Raw genomic sequence first — 15,723 nt, forward strand, 5'->3', positions numbered from 1 at the left:
GTAAAGATTGTGAATGCATAATATGAGCCTCCTGTCTTGCCATAGAATCTAGAAACAACGGCAGAGCAGCGGGATCAAAATGTGCAATTAAGCGTTCATTCATTCGGATTGTGTAGCCGCGTCTGCAGTCAGAAAATGGCGATTCGCGTTTCCTCCAGTGGGCAGTGGCTCCTGGAAAGTGTTTCTCCCGGGAAGCGAAGGGACACTTTGATTACGTAACCACCTGCGAGGTGTTTATCTCTCGGCAAAGAGTCGGGTCTATGCAGCGAATGTTGCCTTTGCCGCAACGCGTGAGAGTGGCATGTTGGCGGCTATGTTGATATTCAGAAAATCTCTGGACAAGGCGTGACTTCATTTTCTTAAAAAAAGATCTTTGTACTCATCTGGCTAGAGAGGAGTTGCGCTTAATGGCCATTTTAGATATTGTGGCCTTGAACAGAGAGGGGAGAGGTGCTTGGGGTCAAACTGCCCCCTCCGCCCCAAGGCTCTTTTAAGAGGCAGACACAGGACATTTGTCAGTAGGACACCCTCTCCCGACTCCCGTTCGGCACCTCAATGAGGGCACCCAACGGGAGAGATGTTCCGCTGGCAGGACAAGGTGTGCCAAGCAAGTCCTGCTCTGCATGCTCATTGCCCTGTCAGCAGGACACCCCACCCTTTCCAAAGAGGGGAGGCGTCCTGCTGCCAGGACAATGCCCCAAGGGGCTCTCACGTTGCTCTGTGTCCACAGAGTGTTACAATGTGGGCCATTAGGCACTGATGGGAGTGAGGGGCGACTATTTGGGGCTTTCATCCCTTTAGAAACGGGAATGAGAGGGAGGGAATGATCAGAAGTGAGAAGGGTGCATAGTGATGCATGCTTTATGAAATAATGACTATGGCTTTAAAACCCAAGGGGGGATTTGTTAGGCTCACATTAATTTTATTTAGTGGGTATTTATAAAGTGCATAATGCTATTGTGACTTGGGGAGAATAAAATGAAAGCCATACTCTATTGCTCAACATATTTCTATGACAATGTATATAGTGTATAGTTAGTTTACTCTAAGACGTTAATTTATTATGTCATGTGGTTTGTTTACAAGGTATTGCTATACATAGAATATTTCAGCTCTTAAATGACTAGCTGTGTCCTCGCATGCTACCTTTAAACATGTTCCTGGCCATTGCTGCACCAGCAACTCTGCAGCAAAAACATCGGATGAATGCCCCATGTCACACCTGTGAGTAGTGCTTAACCTGCAACTTATCTGGAAACGTTCCATACGTTCTGCTTACATACCTGAATTAGCCCTGAGGCGAGGCTCTGCCAAAATGTTCACTCATACTTATTTGTCATACCTGTTTGCTTCCTCACCAGATGTAGCCCCCCATAACATATGGGGAGGCTCTTGTAGATCATGTTTTTTTTAAGAACCACTTGTATGTCATAACCTGTATCCGTGATCCTGCACTTTTTAAGAATGTCACTTTGCACTTACTGTATCTTGCGCCCTGATGCCTGAGGGTTTGGTGCACTGCTATAAATGCAAAAATAAATACATAATTTAAGCACATGAAATGCAAAGCAAAACATGAATGAATAAATATCTACATCAACTGAATCTGGAAAGATGTGCTCAGTTGCTTAAATTGTCCACATCCCGGTTTCGCCATTTAAACAAAGTGTGTGATCCTGGACAAATCACTTAATCACACTCCCAATCATTACGACCCTGGCGTTAAGGGTTTAACGGCGCCGTAAAAGGTGTCGGCGCCGTTAAACCCTTAACGCCTGATTACGAGGTACCTTTGCGGGACCCGACTTTAACGGCTGGTTTTAACAGCTGGTTTTACCAGCCGTTAAAGTAGGGTGCCGCAAAGGGACCTCAGTGCTAATTACGGTACCGCAATTTGCGGTACCGTACTTAGCGCCTTCCTCAGTCCCATTGAGCCCTATGGGGCGAAAATGGGAATGGGGAAGGGCCATGGTGAAATGGGGAAATATCGCCCCGCCAACCTTGGAATGGGGCGGTATTTCCCCATTCCACCATGGCGGACTCGTTACAACACCGGCACCAACCATGGTGCTAATAGCGCCATGGTTTAGCACCGGGGTTGTAATGAGGGCCACTGTCTCTAATCTGCTGCTCTGTAAGTGTTTCTGCTTCACTTCATAGCTTATGTTAATATATCATGCTATTATTTTTTTTTTAAAAAGCCAAATGACCATATAGTTGCACCATATATAACAGTGCAATTTAGGTATTTTGCACTGCAAAGTTATTTGCCACTTGGCTTACTTAAGGCAACTTATTCTAAAGTCGCTTCCATGGTCCATCCAAATATCAAAGACTGATGATGCTCGTTAAAATGTCCTCTTCTGTGAAGTCACTTCTGTTGGTGCAACCCATACGCCAATACAGAGGTTTGCATGTATTTTGCGCAAGAGCGCTGGGACAGAGTTCTAATAGAAGAGTGTCCTGCATCTGTAATGATCCTGTAGTTTTATTTATTTTGTTATGTGCTAAAACGCAATCTGCCACTAATGTTACCAAAAAGTAGGTTGGGGCAGGCGTGGGCAGTTTGGGGGCGCAAATGAGACCGTGTGGAATTGAGCGCAATGCATGGAGGGGTGGGGGGAGTAGGAGGACTTTTTTTCGTGCCTCTCCCCTACACTGCTGCAATGCTTGATACTCCCCCTGCCTCAAGCACATATTTTTATGGTTCAGGATCTTGGAAAGCCAGGTGGCTCAGTGCATACGAGTCACCCTTTGGAAGGCAATAAAGGGCTCAGGGGGGCTGACTCGTTTCTTTAGATGGTACATATGAAATCTTGACTTTGGAAAACCGGACTCCATTTTGTCTGGCCGGGAGGACCCGCCTTGCATCAGAAAAAAGGATGTACTACTACAGCTTAAGGTACGATATTGGAAATGGAGCAGCCCCCTTAAGAACTGCTAGTAAAAACCCCAGACTGCAATCATACCCGACATCAAGGCCCCCAAAATACTTGGACGAGATGGCCCTCACAGGGATGAGGGAATGGTATACTGAGCAGAGGCTGGGGATTCAGCCACATTTGCTCTATAATTAAGTACACTTTTATAACTCGCTTAGCGTACCCGTCTCTAAGGGCAGGACTGGGATTCAAACCTGTGTTGCTCTGCGTTGTTTTGCTTTCAAGATAAGCACATTGCTCCTGAGCTATCCTCCTGGTACTATACTATGGGCCTCATTACGAGTCCAGCGGTAACCGAGGCTGTAAAACCGCCTGGTTACCGCCGGACTCGTATTACCATTCCGCCTCCGTGATTCCCGGAATTACCGGGGCATTACAACCCCGGTTTCCCGGGAATCACGGAGGCGGAATGGTGTTAATCCCCATTCCCATTGAGTCCTATGGGACTCAATGGGAATGGGGATCATGGAAACACCGGCAGCATCTAGTAATGCTGCCAATGTTTCCTCGGCCACCTGCAGGCGGGCGGTGTTAAACCCGCCAGGACAAACCTGGGGGGAACATCACCTCCCGCCTGCAGGAGTCAGGATCAGGCGGTCCGGAAACAACGGTGGCGGCGGGTTTACCGCCACCGTTATTTCCGGACCGCCTGATTTGTAATGAGGCTCTGCTGTTAAATGGGTGGAGACTGAGAAATGTGACTGCTTAGGCCCATAGGGATCTCCAAGTCAAGAGGCCTTGATTCATGTTCTATATCTAAGCATTCGACTTATCCATAATGGCCTTGAATAGGCTCATTGCACAATGGCCTTTTCCCCTTGGCCTGCCTGCAGATCACAGTGGAAAAGTCTAATGTCTAGAGGTTGACATGTTATGCAGGCAATTTATGGAATTGATTCTTTCTACCTGCAATGTTTAATTTGTATCCTCTGTAATCAGTTCTAGTGTTTGGCAGTCCCAAATAGGTGCTCTTATTACAGTCAAGTCTAGAAGAGACAAATGCATTCATTACCATTACCTGGTCCATGAAGGTTATGTAAGGAAGCAGATGCCTAATTTTCCGACCCTTGAGTCTTTCACTACATTTTCACCAAAACTGTTGTATTCAAGTGCATTGCCATTGGATGTGGTAGAAGGTTCCTTCTTCTTGTTTACAACGTAGGCATTTGGGGTCGGTCGATTTACCCCAATTGTACAATGCTAGCAGGGGGTAATATATTCTGTGAAGTATTTTCAGCTGGATGAGTCTGATTCTAGCCAAGATTGCAGTGTCTCTGGGATACATCAGGGTCGAGATCCATTCTTCAGGTAGTATGGGGCCCAGGTCTCCTTCCCATTTCAGCTTTGGGCTCGATAGTTCAGTCGTGGCAAACGAGGAGATAGCATTATACATGGTGGATGGGACCTTGCTTTTCACACTGTCTACGACTATGTTCCTTTCTATTGGCGTACATTCGGGCACGTCCGCCAGCTGGACCCTTTGTTCGGTGAGTGCGTGTTGTAGCTGTCCATAGTGGTAGCTCTCGTTAGCCGGGAGACCGTATGTAGCTGAAATCTCGGCAAACTGTATGATTTGGTTATCTACATATATTTGCTGTATGGTTTGTATACCGGCTGATGCCCAGCTAGGCCATTTGGGGAGTTTACTAAGACCCGTAAGGTGGACATTGTTCCAGATGGGCTGGACTGGTGTAATTCTCTTGTCCCAACCAATGTATCTGTGTGCTTCCTTCCATATTTGGGCTGTATGTGCTATTATCGAGCATTCAGGAGGGTGGTGCTGCTTGCCGTAGAGGCTTTCGATTGGGGACATTTCATGTCGTACAGCTATTTCAGCTTGTATGTGGGGAAGTTTCGGGTTGCCATGAAGTATGTCATTTACCGTTGCCATTTGGGTCTTCCAGTAGTAGACTTGGATGTTTGGGAGTCCTATTCCCCCCTCCCAGACTGAGCGTTGAAGGGTTTTGAGATCTATTCTTGGGTCCTTCCCTCCCCATAATAGTTTGCATGTCGTCCTGTCTATTTTCTGGAATTCCACAGAGGGGATGTGGAGGGGGGCATTTTGGAGGATGTACAGGAACCGGGGTAGAGCCAGCATCTTGAAAAGCGCTGCACTGCCCAATCATGTCAGCAGTAGTGTTTCCCAGTGGACTACGTCTTGCGCAAAATTCTTGACTAGTGGGTGTAGGTTTTGGGACACGTAGCTATCCAGTTTGCTTTCGATTATGATGCCTAGATATCGGAACTGTGTGAGTTCGATTTGGTATGGGGAGCCAAGTGGCGGTATGCAGTCTACTCCCTTCACCGGAAAGGAGCACGGATTTGGACCAATTCACCCCGAGGCCACTGAAGGCTCCGTATTCTATTAGTATTTCAGTAACTATAGGGCACTCCTCAATCTTGATAGTACGATTTGATGATCCACAGTATCGAAGGCGGACAAAATATCCAGTAAGATCAATGTTTCAGAGCCTTTCTGATCTATCGTTTGTCGAAGGTCATCGAGGATTACCGTGGTGATGGTTTCAGTACTGCAGGATAGTCTAGAGCCATGTTGTGCTGCTAGTAGTAGTAGTCTCAAACAAACTCAATTTGCCAATTCTCCGATACAGCACCCGTTCCATGTTCACCAGATCATGAATCTCAGATAACCATGTCCCAATGTCCAATGACAAAGCATTCTTCCAATTTCTCAAGACAATCTTTTTTACCAGCCATCGCCCCTCGGAATAACCACTTCTTCTCACTCGGTGCGAGATCCTCCAAAGATGCATCACTCCCCAGAATAACCACACTAAAATCCAGAAGGGGGAGACCAACAATCACCTTGCTGAGTATCCGTTCAATCTCACCCTAGAACAATCTCACCTGCCTACAGTCCCACATTAGATGTTCTAATGTCCCAACCTCACCTGAACATCTCCAACATTCCGCATTCTCCAGCAGCCCTCTATGAAACAGTCTCTCAGGCGACCAATAGACCCGGTTCAGAATCAATATCTGTCTCGAACACTCCGTCAGTCCCAATGAACACAACTTCACATTCATGTACATGTTTTGCCACAAATCCTCAGTGAGATCCGGTGGTCGGTCAAAATACCGAAAATAAAATCTCGAATTACAAAAAGCACGAAATAAAAATCTAGAAAAAAAAATATCGAATTTTTTATTTATGTGTGTTTTTGGGGTCAGGTAAGTAAAAAAAAAGGGGTAAAATAAAAAAAAAATGAAAAAAAGGGGGTTGGGGGGAACCCCCCATTTTGAAAAAAAACGCATTGAAAAAAAAATTCGATATTTTTTTTTTCGAGATTTTAAATTCATGCTTTTTTTTCGAGATTTTACTTTTCGAGATTTTGACTATAAACCGTGAGATCCAGCCCAAGTCTCCTGCCCCATTAGTCACGCAAATAATTATTTCCTTGAAAGCAAGACACAAGTACTTTATATAGGTGACTGGCCAGTCCCCCATGCAGTCCCTCCAAATTCACTGTAAACAGACCCAGTTCAAGTGTCTTCTCAAAATCCACAACACCAATCGCACGTTTAAGCTTCACATAGTCAGAGGCTCTAAAGTTTTCAATACCATACCGCTGTTGCACTTCCCCTGCGGTCCTCCAACGACCATCACTAAACAGATCAGCCACCCACCTCACCCCACCTAAAAACCAATCCGCCCAAAAGATTACCTTGCCTTTAATTTTGATAGCTGAATTCAGCCAAACTGATGCGCCAGGCTCCCTCAAAGCATCCACACCCAAAGAGCGACACAAACCCTTCCAAGCGTTCCTCAAGCCACCCATCAACAGATCATTGCCACAACTCCACCTAGAGACTGAAGTCAACACAGCCCTCGATGAAAGCGGCCCATTGAAGCTAGTTTCCGCCTCCACCCACACATCCTGTGATTCTGTCAAAAAGGGAACCAAGAATTCTGAAAAGAAAGCTAGGTGATATGCCCTGAAGTTCGGCACACCAAGACCCCCCCCTTATTCAATGGCAATTGTAATTTCCACAATTTCAGCCTTGGGGGCTTCCTGTCCCACAAAAACTCCTGAATCAACCTGTCCAAGTCTTTCCAAAATGTCATAGGGAACATCAAAGGAATCATACTTAAAACATAATTGATCCTCGGGGCAGACACCATCTTTAAGGCATTCACTTTTCCCCACAAAGATTCAAAAGACCGTATCTCTCAAGATCCGTCCTTAAACCGCTACTCATCACCCGCGCATTCTCCTGTCACCAATCACCGGAGTTAACCAAACACCCAGATATAGCAATTTATCCGGGCACCATTTGAAACCCAAATCCACCACAAACTTCCTATCAACTGAAATAGTCAAAGGCATATTCTCCGACTTCAGCCAATTAATTTTATAACCAGAACAAAGATGGAATTCAGCCATCACATCCATCAGTTTCGGCATAAATTTCTTAAGATCACTAAGGACCAAGAGCATATCATCTGCAAACAACCAAACCTTCTGCGTCATACCCCAACATGAATGACCAACCACATCCTCAGCCTTCCTAATAAACTCGGCCAATGGTTCCAAAGCCAACACAAACAAAAGAGGTGAAAGGAGGCACCCTTGCCTGGTCCCTCTCTCCATACAAATCCTCCCCGACCTCACCCCATTGGTGACAACCTCCGCCGTAGGTTCACAATATAATAGCTTCATCCAGGAGATAAACCTCACCCCAAAACCCATCTTGTCTAGCACTGTGTAGAGGAAATTCCAATTCACCCTATCGAATGCCTTCTCTGCATCCAAGGGTATAACTGCACTATCCCCTCTCTGGTCGCCCGCCCTTGATATAATATTCAGAATCTGCCTAATGTTGCTTGATGTTTTCCTACCCTTCACAAAACCAGATTGAGCCACATGCATCACTGTTGGGAGCAAACGCTCCAACCTGCAAGCCAACATCTTCGCCAAAATCTTATTATCAACATTAACCGGACTAATGGGCCTATAGCTCGATGGCAGAGTATCATCCCTCGCTTCCTTCAAGAAAACTGAAATCAGTGCATGCCTGGTAGACTCAGGAAGCAATCCTATGGACGACGACTCCTCAAATACATCCAACAACAACCGAAGAGCCGAATCCGGCAGCACTTTATAAAACTCCGCCGGGAGCCCATCCGGCCCTGGGGCTTTCCCAGAGTTCAGCTTACTGATCGCCAATTTAACTTCATCCAGCGAAAAATCCACCTCCAACAAATCCGAATCATTCACGCCAATCTTAGGCAGATCTACTTTCCCAAGAAATTCCATACCATCACTTGACACCTCTGGGTCATTTTTGTAAAGATCTGCAAAAATTGAATTTATCACACCTGGGTCATAACTTATATTGCCATCCCGAGTCCGAATCGAAGAGATAGACCACTCTACCTCTCGTTTCCTCAACCTATATGCCAACCACCTATCACACTTCTCACCCTTCTCATAATAGGCGCATTTTAAATAGAAGCTAAACCGATCATTACGTTCATCAATGAGCAAATTCAATTCTCTCCTGACCCTCGTAAGTGCACCCACGTCCTCCTCACTAACAGGATTCATCATCACTCTCCTCGAACGATACAGTAAGTTCATTCTCCAACAAAGCCTCCCTGTCCATGCTTTTTTCCTCAGCCCACTCGACACACCAATCAAGTGGCCATGTATCGTGCATTTCAATGCCTCCCAAACCACACACGGATTCATCACTCCATCATGATTACACTCCACAAAATAGTCCACTTCCTTCCGCAATGTCTCCAACACATCATCCTTCTGCAGTAATGAAACATTCATCCTCCAAGTTTTATGTGTATTCCGGGCAAACCGCAGCCGTAATTTCAAAATCACATGCGCATGATCAGTTATAAGGATGTTACCAAACGCACATGTTTCACACCACTCCGTCATCCGACCAGCAGTCAAAAACATATCAATTCTTGAGTACACAGAATGCGCACCCGAGTAAAAGCTGTACCCTCTGGCTAAGGGATGTTCCAGCCTCCAATAGTCTTTTAAATTGTGTTCCATCAACAAGTCCGCCAGGGCCAAATGTTCATGGTCCACACCACTCCTTGAATGACTCCCACTCCTATCCAATGAATCATCCAAAACAATATTAAAATCTCCACCCAACACAACATTTCTGGACCCCAAATCCTGCAGTATCTGCGCCACCTTCCTGAAAAAGGATCTGTCATCCACCGAGGGTGCATAGACATTACACAAGGACACCTCAAGACCCTGCACATCAAGCAGCAACGCAATTATCCTCCCCTCTTTGTCAGACACCTCCTTCAGAACCCTGATCGGCACATTTTCCTGATCAAAACCACAACACCCCTCGAACTGGAACTAAATGAGGCACCATAGACCTGGCCCACCCACCCCCTCTTCAGATTCTCAATCTCACCTTTTGCCAAATGAGTTTCCTGCAGGAGACAAACATCCCCCTCGAGTTCATCCAAGAATCGCAAGATTTTCATTCTTTTTTTAACATTATTTAATCCATTAACATTCCAAGTCACCAACCTCAGTTCCTCACCCACCATTTTAACTGAACTTCCTTCACACTCGACTACCCAATCCAATACAATCAACTGCAAAGAACAGGGCAAACACACACACACCCACACCCCGAACACCCAACCCTTCCCCACTGAAACAGATGCAGTGCGCTAGCAGCAACCACAAACCCAAGTAACAACACACAAAGTACATACTAAAGTCCCTATATTCCAACCCCCTCCCCATCAAACATGAACCCAAGCATCACCCATAAAAAGTATAAACCCCACCACAAACCACCAGCCCCAGCCCCAAGGCCATAAGATACCTAAAAATGAACAGTACAAACCCTATCCCACACCGCCCATACATTTCAAATATAGGGCTTCCAAAACCAAGCCCAATGTAAGGACCAACACAAAATAATATAAATCCACCATGATACCCCTAGGTCCCTCCCCCCACAAAGAAAGTACAGTGGGCAATAGAGAACGCCCATATTGCCCCAGGAAACCAAATCCAGGCCATCCAAGGATCGACATTGGCATCGAATCTGCATCGATCCCGCACACATGGAATACCCTCCAGTGTACCAAAAATATCAAGGTCAATGTTAATGGCAAGGTTATAAGCCCCACAAAACCCCTCCACCTGTGCGAGTATACTTTGCAAGAAACAAACACCCAGGTGAGACCCACAGTCACACAACATACATTATTTAAGCCCACCATGATTTTGCATTCAGCCCCACTGCCATGTTCCAAACTGAAAAGAAATCAAAAAAGGAGGGGGGGAAACATGGAAAGAGCCCAAGATGAAATGAAAGCAATCCAAGTTCACAGTCGGAGACCCCCCAGAGAACACCTGATCCCAATCGATGCTACATCCTGCCAAAAACCAGTAGCCCGCCACATGTAGTCCAGAATTGCTGTCTAACATATGAGGAAGACACGCTGCCCCAATATCATGCACCGGAAAACGATGAAGGTCGAGTCATCCAATCTCACGCAGCATCCTTAAATGCAAACACAGTCACGGTCCCGTGTCCGAATAAAGTACAAGCAACGCCATTAAATCCAGGCGCGCATAAAGGTATCCAAGGAAAGGCTGGCACACGGAAAATGCAGGTATCATGAAATGGGCATATAAACAATAAGTTATTTTCCTCTGAGGCTTTCACAAGTACTCAATTTCTCAGGCGATTCACCATTCACCCCAGTTCCTCCTCAGTCGAGCTCAGACCCACTTTAACACAATGTTCGTAGGATTTTTACATATCCATTTTCTTGAGTTTTTCACTGTTCACCCGGTATTCCCATCAGCCGGGCTCAGATCCTCTTTAACACACCGTTCAATTAGTCTCCCCCCGCAGAGCCCAGACCAATTAACTTTTTAACACAAACTTGCTTTACCCAAAAGCTCTCAGCTGATCTCCCTCCGCCAGACAAGGACCAACTTCATTTACTTTGTCATCAACTTTCTTTACGCTATTAACATAAATGACTTTCAACTGTGCACAGGATTTTACTTGACCCGTTACAGGACCACTTTGATTCACAATTCTTTATCACTCTCTCAGTTGGATACCTTACAGGGACTTTCGAATGAGCATGCACGTGGTGCCGGACCACTATGTCTAAGGTATCGTATCTTGGCTTCAAAGTTCAATCACTCATCTGTTGTTCAATTTTACTCGCGTTGATTATCACATATGCTTCATACAAGGTTCACTTTAGTGTTCACTATACAATGTTGCAGCTTGCAACCTTGGCTTCAAAGGAGACCAGTCTGGTATCAGTCTCCCCAACTCACTGGCTGTGCTGACCTCAATGGCGCAGCTTTGTTGTAGGACCCAAGGACGGCCACAGCGGCAATCGATTCTCCCCGCCTTGACTATCGACGCGGGAGAGCCCCGGGTACCTCCAACACACAAAGCAGGATTCTTCAGCCTTGTTTCCTGGTCTTACGTTTTCTATTCTCGAAAGTTCATGAAAGTAACAGCTCATCGTCGAAAAGGTCAAGGGCACTTCCCTCCTTGCGATCACCTTCTGTTTTGCCGTCTTTCACCTTGTATTATACTGCCATCTTGGAACTGCTGCTTCCTCGTGTGCTTTGCCTCACCCAGTGTGCTTTCGTGCTCCGCCTATTATCCATGTGGGGAAGTGTAATGGAAGTCAGGTGTGCGTAATGGTCAGTAATTGCCTGACCATTATATTGGGACATGTCAGGTATACGGCTTGGGTGTTAGTGCGTTTTCTTTGTGAATGAACTGTCCGTAAGAAAAGGAGGTTTGTGGGGGGGTATTAAGTTTCTAAGTATCCTACCTGGTAGGATGGGGTAAAGATGTTACAAGGAAGGGGATACCGCCTCTCACCATCTGATGTCCCACATCCATTCCCCAAAGACCCCTCATCCAGGTGATCCTCCTGCACTGGTTCACCCCCAGGAACTGGATCCAAAAGCGATGGCCTTGTATAGGCCACCTGGATGACATATCCCCAGGGACCAGTGGGTGAGACACCTTCAGGTTTCTCACAGAGGTTATACCACTAGAAGATTCTTTTTTTGTTTTTACATAAGGCTTTTTCTTATGATATGATATGGCATTTATAACACGCCTATACACAAGTGTTTCAAGGTGCGACGAGGCAAGGGGGGGGGAGACAAAGGGAGGACAGACAACGATCCTACTAGGCCAGGTGTCATTCAAATCGTGCAAGTGCATGGGAAGGGGGAAAGGAAAAGTGCGCAGGGGGAAGGGAGAGGGGAAAGTGCAGTACATGGGAAGTGGAATACATAAGACACACAAAAACAGTCAGCTAGTGGCAAGTGCAAGGAAGTGCAGACGTAAGTGCTGGTAGAGGGACTGAAGGGATACAGGAAAACACTCCAAGTGCAGGGGTTGCCAGGGAGGCAGTGCAGGTGGGTAATTGACAGGGCCTGGACCAGAACCAGAGATCAGAAAGGGTGGCCAGGTAACCAGTGCAATTTCAGTCAGGAATTCAGCAAGGGAGGAGAGTAGAGAAAGCAGAAGCAAAGAGGAAGGTTTTGAGGTGTTTCTGAAACCGGAGATGGTTCTCCTCGAGTTTCAGGGAGGCAGGAAGGCTGTTCCAGAGGGAGGCCCCTGCCGAAGAGAGTGATCTGACACCAACTCGTTGCTTGGAGAAGCGACTGACCCTAAGGGAGTTGGAGGCAGATGAGCAAAGAGCTCGAGAAGGGAGATATTTAGGAAGAGAGAGTTGAAGGTATTGCGGCCCCAGAAGGCCTTGTGTACAATGCAGAGGGTTTTGAACTTAATCCTCGCAGCCACTGGGAGCCAGTGCAGAGATTTCAGTCCTGGAGAGATACAATCCATGGGCTGGAGGCCAAGGACAAGTCTCGCAGTCCTGTTCTGGATAAGTTGCAGAGGGCGGAGAGTGGAGGCAGGCCAATTTAGATAGAGGCTGTTACAGTAGTCCAGCTTGGAGAGGACCAGAGCTCTGGAGACAGTGAGCTTCTGGGGTAAGGAGAGGAAAGGAAGAATACCACTAAGAAGGTGCAGCTGGTAGTGTGACTTCTTAGAGACGTCGGAGATGTGAGGGGAGAAGGAGAGTGCAGAGTCGAAGATGATCCCAAGGTTTTTAGCCTTGCAGGTGGGAGTGGGAGGAGGGCCAAGAGAGGCTGGCAAGAGAGCTGCAGGGAAGGAGGGAGTGGGTGTGCCGATGAGTAGAATCTCAGTCTTACTGGCATTAAGGCAGAGATCGTTGGCGGCACACCATTCCTGGATGGCAGACAGACAGCCAGAGATGAGGGAAGGAGAGGAGGCTGCCAAGCATAGCCTGAAAATGAGCTGGGTATCATCCGCATAGCACTGAAGGTGGGACAGAGAGTAGTGATGCGGTGGGCAAGGAGTGCCAGGTATTGGCTGAACAGCCAGGGAGAGAGGTTAGATCCCTGGGGGACACCATAGGTAGAGAAAAAGATGTCTGAGAGGAAGGACCCAAGTTGGACCTTGTAGGGTCGGTCGGAGAGGAAAGAAGTCAGCCACGCCAGAGCCTGACCAGTGATACCCAGGTTATCACAGAGACGGTTGAGCAGGATAGCATGGTTGACAGTGTCAAAGGCAGAAGAGAGATCAAGCAAGATAAGAACGCAAGGGGTGTTAGAGTAGAGGTTGGTGAGAAGGTCTTCACGGATGTTCCGGAGAGCAGTTTCCATGCTCCTGGCAGCTCTGAAGCCAGACTGATGGTCATGAAGACAACCAACAGATTCAGTGTGGAGATTGAGCTGGGAGATGGCCAGTTTCTCCAGAAGCTTGCCCAGGAAGGGAGTGATGGAGATTGGGTGATAGTTAGCTGGGTAGGAGGGGTCGGCCGAGGGTTTCTTAAGAAGAGGGTGCACAAGGGAGTGCTTCAGGGGGGAAGGGAAGACTCCAGTGGCTGAGTGATTGCAGAAATCTGCCAGGGAGTCGATGTGATCCTTGATAGTTTTGGAGGAAAAGGGGTGAACCTGTTTCGACGAGACTTTCATAGATCAGACTTGTCTAGAAACCTCGTCTGGAGAGAAAAGGGGAAAGGCAGAGAAGGAGGGAGGAGGGGTGGCTGCAGAAGAGCCAGAGGAAGAGCAGGGCATAGCGGGATAGGGGTGAGAGAGGGAGAGTGAGGACAGGATGTCCTGAGTTTTTGAAATGAAGTGAGAAGCCAGTGCCGTGCAGAGGGCCTGGGAAGGGACAGGAGAGGTAGAGACTGCGGCAGGATTGGCCAGTTCCTTGCAAATTTTAAAGAGTTCAGCCGAGTTGTCCACAAAGACGCGGGCTTGGATATGAGCTCTCTTCTTGGGGAGGACGGACAGCCGGTATTGCCTTTGCAGTAGGCGGCATGCCAGTTTGTCAGAGGATGAACTTGAAGCACGTCACTTCCTCTCGGCAACCCTACATTTGCGTTTTAGTGTGACGAGGTCTGAGTCATACCAGGAGTTACACTTGGCTTTGGGCTTCAGGCATATTCTCATGACAGGGTCAAGGATATCGAGAGTATCAGATATAGAAGAGTGGAGCGTGGAGAGGGCTGTGTCAGGGTGAGAGTCAGCCAGGGGGTGATGAGGGGAGGAGAAGGTGGCGGCGACCATACTTAATGTATGCAAAGGCCTTTCGTTGTCACGCCTCCAGTTTAATATATCCACCCTGCCCCGGGTGAAGGGAATAGTCCAGCACCATAACCAAAAGTGTGCAAATTACACTCCACTCAACCTCGCCTTGGTTACGACAGAAACCAACGACGGAACCATCACTAAATTAATAAAACCAAACAAACTCAGGTGTGGCTCACTATTTGAGGTATGTCTGTGCAGGAGGCGTAGTTAGTCATTCCTCTACTTTTGCTACTGGTATACTAGTTAGCGTTTCCTTTAATCATCTAAAGAAACATTTTGTGGAAAAGTCCATGACCAGTTGTTTTTTTACTTCTATTCCCATTGGCTCTATGAATCTCATCGGCACTATGTAGCAGAGTCAATGTGATTATGGGAGATGCAGTCCAAAACATCTGTGGAGCCACAGGTTACAAACTCCTACCTTTGTTCTTTAGGCCATTCTAAATGTTGACACCCATTAACTATCTATTATTAAATGTTTGTTCTGCAGCTTTTTACATGCTCCCTCTAACTCTGAAATAGTCTATACTCTTTTGTATAAGCAGCCTACTACAATAAACCCCTTTGCTTTACAGCTTACTCTGCATTTTTTAGAGGCACTCTTTAAATTAAATAATTGCCCTGCAACAGTGCCACCTTCCCTAATTGATCTACATATTTTACTTTTGATAAGTCTGCCAGAGGGAATCCTTGAACTTATTTGAATTAGCTTGAGGAAGGTCCCCTACTTGGAAAGATGCATTTTATTTTATCGCTTCAATCAGACCTTCAAAGCACCTAACCACTGCATTACCCACATTTTTTTTATTTAAAAATCTGATCTACTCTTTTCAATGGTGGATAGTGATACTTTTGTCAGTAGAGGGTGCTAAACAACCAGCGTAAGCGGGAAATGATCACTAGCCAATGAATTTGCAACACATACATTCACCACCTTGGTGTCATGTCTCACCTCAGGAGCCCCCCTCTGTGGTGATGCGGTCAACGTGGTTATTCTAGGAGGGTTGCTATCCTCAAGATGGTGCCCATTACGCCAAGTGCAGGTCTAGTGGTTCGTGAAAGTGGATGCAGAGGTGACTGCTTCCCAGAACAATTTTCCAGAACTCTTCAAGAAGTCTGGTCTCCACGGCAAAGTC

Source organism: Ambystoma mexicanum, chromosome 3p (genome assembly GCF_040938575.1).
Source record: "Ambystoma mexicanum isolate Mex_15411 chromosome 3p, UKY_AmexF1_1, whole genome shotgun sequence".
In the NCBI taxonomy this organism is placed as follows: Eukaryota; Metazoa; Chordata; class Amphibia; order Caudata; family Ambystomatidae; genus Ambystoma; species Ambystoma mexicanum.